We start from the raw sequence: 7,207 nt of genomic DNA on the forward strand, positions 1-7,207 counted from the left end.
ACAAACAAAATAGATTTTAAAATGTAATAAAAATTTAAAAGTGTGTACACTTTTAAAAAACAGTGGCAATAGAGGAAGACACATGTTCATAAGGGTGGGTGTTACTGCACAAACACATACATATGCCACACACACACACACACACACACACACACACACACACGCACTCCAAAAGCTCCTGATAACCCTTAGGAGACAGACTTGATTTGAGTCAACGAACCCTTTTATTCATTCTTAATATAGCCCTGGGTATTAAATCTCCCTCTTTGTCCTGCATCTCCTTTCATCTTCTTAATTATCACATGGGAATGGGTGGCTCAGCCTCTTCTTCTGGGATCCTCAGAGCCCAGGCTTTTGTAGTAAAACTTGGAACAGATCAATAAGTATGATTATATTTATTTCTGAGCTTAATGATTTCTTTACCATTATCAAAGATCAAACTTTGACCTGTGAGGGACACAGAAAAAGATAATCAATTCAATATTGATAAGGCTGTATGTTTCTAATACCTGTGTGATTAATACTAGCTCAGTGTACTTTCATAATCAACTGTTCTTATCTGCAACCAGGGCTGTGTTTAGCTGTTACTCAGCTGTGTCTTAGGCCTGACTGTGAGTCATCTGTCTACTCGGAGTACTCACAGCAGGAAGTGAGTGCTCCGATAAATGCACTTCTGGTACACAGTGTCTATCTGCACATCTTCAGCTCAGTTCTCAGTGTACATCTTCCTTCACATGGAAAATTATTACCTTCCATGGACAAAGGTTCCCAAAAGCCTCCCTCCATTTATAGGCTAAGACCTTATACTGTGAGTTAACCCTAATGCTGCCTGGGTTTTAACTCAAGGAAGGACCAGGCTGTCTCACCCTGTGACCGCCTGGTCACAAGGAATAACCACAGGCCTTTATGTGGATAGGACAGGGGAAAGTCATATTACATTTAGCTACAAGGACCTTTTAACTAAGTATGTTTTTTAGAGAAAAACATGATTAATTACAGATGGATTTTATATCTTGTGCATGATTGTGTGTCTGTTTGCTCTTTGTTGTGTTTGCTTGTGTGTGTGTAACTGCGCATTTGTGACCAAGGGTGAATATCGTGTCTTTCTCAATTGTTCTCCATCTCATTTTTCTATCTATCTATTAAATTTATTCATTTATTTTACATCCTGACCAAGTTTCCTCTCCCTCCTCTTCTCACATTCCCTCTCTCACCCCGCCCCCACAATCCATTCATCCCCTGCTTCTGTTCAGAATGGGGCAGGCTTCCCATGACCACTTCACTGTTTGAGACAGGGTCTCTCACTGGATTTGGAGCTTGTTGATTTGGCTGCGTTGATTGGCCAGTAACCCCAAGGGATTCTTCCTGTCTTTGTGTTCTTTGTCTCCCATCACCGGTGTGACAGGCATGTTTTTTTTCTCCTTTCCTTTCTTTTGTTTTTTAAATTTATTTATTTATTAAGGATTTCTGCGTCCTCCCCGCCACCGCCTCCCATTTCCCTCCCCCTTCCCCCGATCAAGTCACCCTCCCTCATCTGCTCAAAGAGCAATCAGGGTTCCCTGACCTGTGGGAAGCCCAAGGACCGCCCACCTCTATCCAGGTCTCATAAGGTGAGCATCCAAACTGCCTAGGCTCCCCCAAAGCCAGTACGTGCAGTAGGATCAAAAACCCACTGCGATTGTTCTTGAGTTCCCATTCTTCCTCATTGTCCGCTATGTTCAGCTAGTTCGGATTTATCCCATGCTTTTTCAGACCCAGGCCATCTGGTCTTGGTGAGTTCCCAATAGAACATCCCCATTGTCTCAGTGTGTGGGTGCACCCCTCGCGGTCCTGAGTTCCTTGCTCGTGCTCTCTCTCCTTCTGCTCCTGATTTGGACCTTGAGATTTCTGTCCGGTGCTCCAATGTGGGTCTCTGTCTCTGTCACCTTTCATCGCCTGATGAAGGTTAATATTCAGGAGGATGCCTATGTGTTTGTCTTTGGATTCACCTTCTTATTTAGCTTCTCTAGGAACATGAATTATAAGCTCAATGTCCTTGATTTATGGCTAGAAACCAAATATGAGTGAGTACATCCCATGTTCCTCTTTTTGGGTCTGGCTTACCTCACTCAGGATAGTGTTTTCTATTTCCATCCATTTGTATGCAAAATTCAAGAAGTCCTTGTTTTTTACTCTGAGTAATACTCTAATATGTATATATTCCATACTTTCTTCATCCATTCTTCCGTTGAAGGGCATCTAGGTTGTTTCCAGGTTCTGGCTATTACACACAATGCTGCTATGAACATAGTTGAGCATATACTTTTGTTGTATGATAGGGCCTCTCTTGGGTATATTCCCAAGAGTGGTATTGCTGGATCCAGGGGTAGGTTGATCCCAAATTTCCTGAGAAATCGAAACACTGCTTTCCAGAGTGGTTGCACAAGTTTGCATTCCCACCAGCAATGGGTGAGTGTACCCCTTTCTCCACAACCTCTCCTTTTTTCCCTTTCCTTTGCTTTCCCTCCCTCCCTCCCTCCCTCCCTCCCTCCCTCCCTCCCTCCCTCCCTCCCTCCCTCCCTCCCTCCCTCCCTCCCTCCTCTTCTTTCTTTCTTTCTTTCTTTCTTTCTTTCTTTCTTTCTTTCTTTCTTATTTTTGAGACAGCGCTCCTGTCTGTGTAACCCTGGCTATGCTGGAACTCACTTTGTAGATAAGGCTGGCCTCAAACTCACAGAGATCCACCTGCCTCTGCCTCCCAAGTGCTGGAATTAAAGGCATGAGCCATTACCATCTGGCATAGGCACCACTTTTTATGCGTGGATTTTAGGGGATCAAATTCAGATCCTCAAACTTATGTGGTGAGTACCGCATACACTGAGTTTTTTCACCTAGCCTGGTTTTACATTTTAAAAGTATAAAAAGGAGGGGAGCAGAGAAAAATGTAGAGCTCAAAAATTTTAAAAAAGTATAAAAAGTGTTTTATATTTGGGTAAGGCATTAAGTTGTCAACAGTTAGGACTCATTAATTTCTTCCTGTTTTCATATTTTCTGTGCTCTTTGGTTGGGAGGGGAGAAAGGGAGCTTCCACACAGTGTCCCTACACTGTCTTGACTTGACTTCTGGCTTAGCCCTGCCATGATCAGAATGAGTAGTAGTTCTAGAAGACACATGCACTATGGGGGGAATCCCAGGCCTCCTGTGGTGAGAGCTGGAAACTGGATTCCAGTTTTCTGCAAGAACAGCAAACAGGCCCTGGGTGGTGGCCCATGTCTTTCATCCCAGCATTAGGGAGGTAGACTTGGGTGTATTTCTGTGAATTCGAAGCCAGCTTGCTGGTCTGCATAGTGAGGTTGGGGCCAGCCAGGACTACATAGTGAAATCCTGTCTAAAACAAATAAATAAAACCAAACCATCAAAACCAAACAACAAAAAGCAATTGCTCTTACCCACTCAATTATCTCTCCATTCTGTTTGCCTTTATGTTTTGAACCAGTGTCTCACTCAATCAGAGACTTACTGATTAGGTTAGGCTGATAGACCAGTGATCCTCAGAGATATGCCTGTCTTCACCAGGCTGGGGTTACAGGCACACAACTAAATGTAAATTTTTCTGTATGTTCTGAGGATTTGAACTCATATCCTCGTTCTTGCAAGGAAGTTACTTTGTTGACTGAGCTATCTCTCAAGCTCCTCCCTTTTTGGGTAGAGTCTCCTGTATCCACGTTGGCTTCATACTTACTGTATAGCAGGGGGTGACCTTGAACTCATGATCCTTTACCTCCCAAGGGATTACAGGTTTGTTCCACCAGGTTATATCTTGTACCTGGGATCAAATTCAGGACTTTGGGCATAATAGACAAGGCCTCTATCAATTGAATCATATCCCGAGTCCCAACTAGATGAATTAAATCTCCCTCCATATTCACTTAATAGATGATGTTTTTGTGGTCATAGAAGATGGTATGTGGGGTGGGAGAGATGATTCAGCAGTTAAGAGCATTTGTCACTCTTCAGAGTACCCAGATTCAGTACTTCCAGCACCCATATGGTGGCTCAAAACTACTGGTGGTTCTAATCCTAGGGGATTGGATGCTAGCTTCTGATTTCCTAGATCATCAGGCAAGCTCATTGTAGACATATATACATATGATGTAAAACACTCACACACATGCAATAAAAAAAATCTAAAAAAAATTAAAAATTGCTATTATAAAGCTGCTGACAGTCACTGAAACTCAAGTTTTAACACCTGTAAAATATGGTTAGCAGTATGACTCTATGTGACATTGCCTAGTGAACTGAAAAAAACTGACAGAAATGTATGAGAATTAAGTGGAATTTCAACCCTAGTTCATCTGTATATATCTCAGGTTTCCATGTGTGGCTTTAATATCCAAGATAGTTTCTATTTCTTCCGTAACTTTGTGTACGGCTTTACCATCCCAGAGATTCCAGAGGTAAGATGCATGTGCACTTTTATTCAAACCCCCTTCCTCTACAGAGATATTGCTCTTATGAAAGAGGTGTACCTAGTCCACATGATATTCAGACATTGGACCTTGAGTTGAGTCCGCGGGCTCCATAGCTGTCATTCACATCATATGGTAGGAGACACAACCCTGTCTCAACAGCCTTCCTTGTCTGCCCCTCACGTTGGCATCACAGAGAAATTTGGGGAGAAAGGCGAGGCCTGTCTAAGCCATGTTTGCCACACTTGGGCTGGCGAGAGCCTTTGTGGGGGTTCTGCCACAGCACTCTTTTCTCTCTCGGTGCCACCTGCTGCTCCTCCAGAACTCTGCCACAGGGCTTAGGACTTGAACACAGTGCTTGGCCTCTAGCTTTCCTGTGAAGTATTGTGGAAGCCTCTGTGCCCCCCACAATGCTCACAATCTGCATTTCTATGAATTCAGATGCTGACAAGTTCTGCTAACAGATACAGCAGTTAAAGGGCCAGTTGGACCAGAGCTGTGACAGCCTGTGAACAGCCTGATGGTTGAATGTGGATAAATACTTGTTTGGATTGTTGTGTAGCAATTTTCTAAGTCATTCCTGGAAGGAAATGCCTGAAAACTCAGGATTCCTAAAATGAATTTGGAAAACACTCAGGGACTTCTAAAGGGAGGCCCATTAAGACTCAGGAAGTAAACAACTCAAAAGGCTCAGTTAGTCCCTGAAACTGATCAGATGTACAATCCCTCACCTCTCAAACGTTATAAGATTGCTGAGGAGACGAGACTCTATGGCCTATTAAGTTGCCTGAAAAATGTACAGAGGGTTGCAGGGTTCAAGCACTTATTTTTTTCTTTTTTTCTGAGTCAACATCCATGCTGGAATGGATGGACAGTTTTCAGGTGATTTCTTTGAGTTATCCCTGATCCTATAAGGAACTTCTCACCCCTACTTCTATGAGTAATCCCCAAACCAGTTAGTTTGCCAAATTGTACTTAGTGTAATTGGTTGTTTTTTTTTTTCCATCTGTCTTCAATTCCTTATCTGGAGTTCATAGTTTGTGTTAATCTTCACAGGAAGAGATTGTCAAATAGCAAGGTGGCTCTGTGTGAGCCCTTTGCCCTAAAGCTCCCAAAGCAATCTTCGATGAGCGAGGTGCAGCCAGTGTCTGAAATGTTCTCAAGCAGTTTTCCTACTTTCCTTTTTTATTAGTGTCATACCTGTACAAAAATATAAGGGAGTTCAGAACAAAATTTTACTTAAGATCCTCTGATCGTATTTCCTCTAAGTACTCACATTTGTTGCCCTCCCATGGTCCCCTCTCTATTCCTTTATAACTATTATTTGTCTAGGCCTTTTGTTTGTTAGGGTCCATAGGAGGGACCTGGAGAAATAGGGAAGTGGTTTGGAGCCCTTTTTGCTCTTACAGAGGACAGAGGACTGGAGTTTGGTGCCCAGCATCCATGTTAGGTGGCTCACAACTGTCTGTAACTCCAGTTCTAGGGGCATCCAGTGTGCTCTTCTGGCCTCTGCAGGTACTCTCACCCATGGGTGTGCATGTGTACCCACCCCTAACATGACTGAAAATAAAGTAAAACCTAAAAAGATTCCCTATGCAATGTTTGTCTTTCTGAATCTGACTTATTTTGCTTTATGTTGAGATCTCTGGTTCCATCTACCTTCCTGACAATGATAGGATACAGGAAAGGGTGTAGTAATAAACTTATACAGCTACATCTGATGTAGGAGAAGAGCAGGGAAGGAGGTTCCAGAGGCATCAAGACTGGCATGAGGGAAAACCAATAGTGGAGGAAGGATAGAAATGCCTCTCTCTTAGTAACTGTTCTACTACTGTGAAGAGACACCATGGCCAAGGCAACTTAGTTTCAGAGAGTGAGTCCATGATCATCATGGTGGGGAGCATGGCAGCCATGGCACTGGAACAGCAGCTGAGAGTTTATATCCAGTCCTCGTGGCAATGAGAGGATGGCTAACTGGGAATGGTGTCTGCTTTAGGAACCTCAAAGCCCACTCCAGTGACAAACCTCCTCCAATTCCACATCTTCTATTTCTTCCCAAACAGTTCCAGCAGCTGTGGAAGTGTGGAAGATTTCAAATATATGAGCCTACAGGGGCCACTTTCATTAAAACCATAAAATTCTCTCACAATGGACTATGGGCTGCATGCAACAAAACAGCTCTCTCTCTCTCTCTCTCTCTCTCTCTCTCTCTCTCTCTCTCTCTCTCTCTCTCTCTCTCTCTGTGTGTGTGTGTGTGTGTGTGTGTGTGTGTGTGTGTGTGTGTCTGTCTGTCTCTGTCTCTCTCTCTCACACACACACATAGAGAGAGAGAGAAAGAGAGAGAGACACTGCACCTCCCAAAATAACTCAGAAAGCACTATGTAAGTAGTCTATATGGGTGTGGGAGACTCTCATGCCTTTGAGGTTTTGGCCCTTTCCAGTTTTTTGCACCATTTCCATGGGAGAATAAATTACCCTTACCAAGCCAAAGGGAGCGAGTCTGTAAGGAGGGTTCTGCCCATGGGCTCTGCTTTCGTTTCTGCCTCCAGATTTATGCCTTGTATTTCTGCCCTGACTTCCCTTCATTATGGCCTATACGTTGAAATATGAAATAAACCCCTTTCCCCAGGTTGTTTTTGGTCATAATGTTTTGTTTTTGTTTTTAACCACAACAGAAAGCAACCATGGACAGAACTGCTGGTGGAAAGTTAAAGCTAATGATTTCACTTAAGTTTCTGACAAGTAACCTTTGCCCTGAG

The sequence above is a fragment of the Microtus pennsylvanicus genome, chromosome 1 (genome assembly GCF_037038515.1).
Source record: "Microtus pennsylvanicus isolate mMicPen1 chromosome 1, mMicPen1.hap1, whole genome shotgun sequence".
Taxonomy (NCBI): Eukaryota; Metazoa; Chordata; class Mammalia; order Rodentia; family Cricetidae; genus Microtus; species Microtus pennsylvanicus.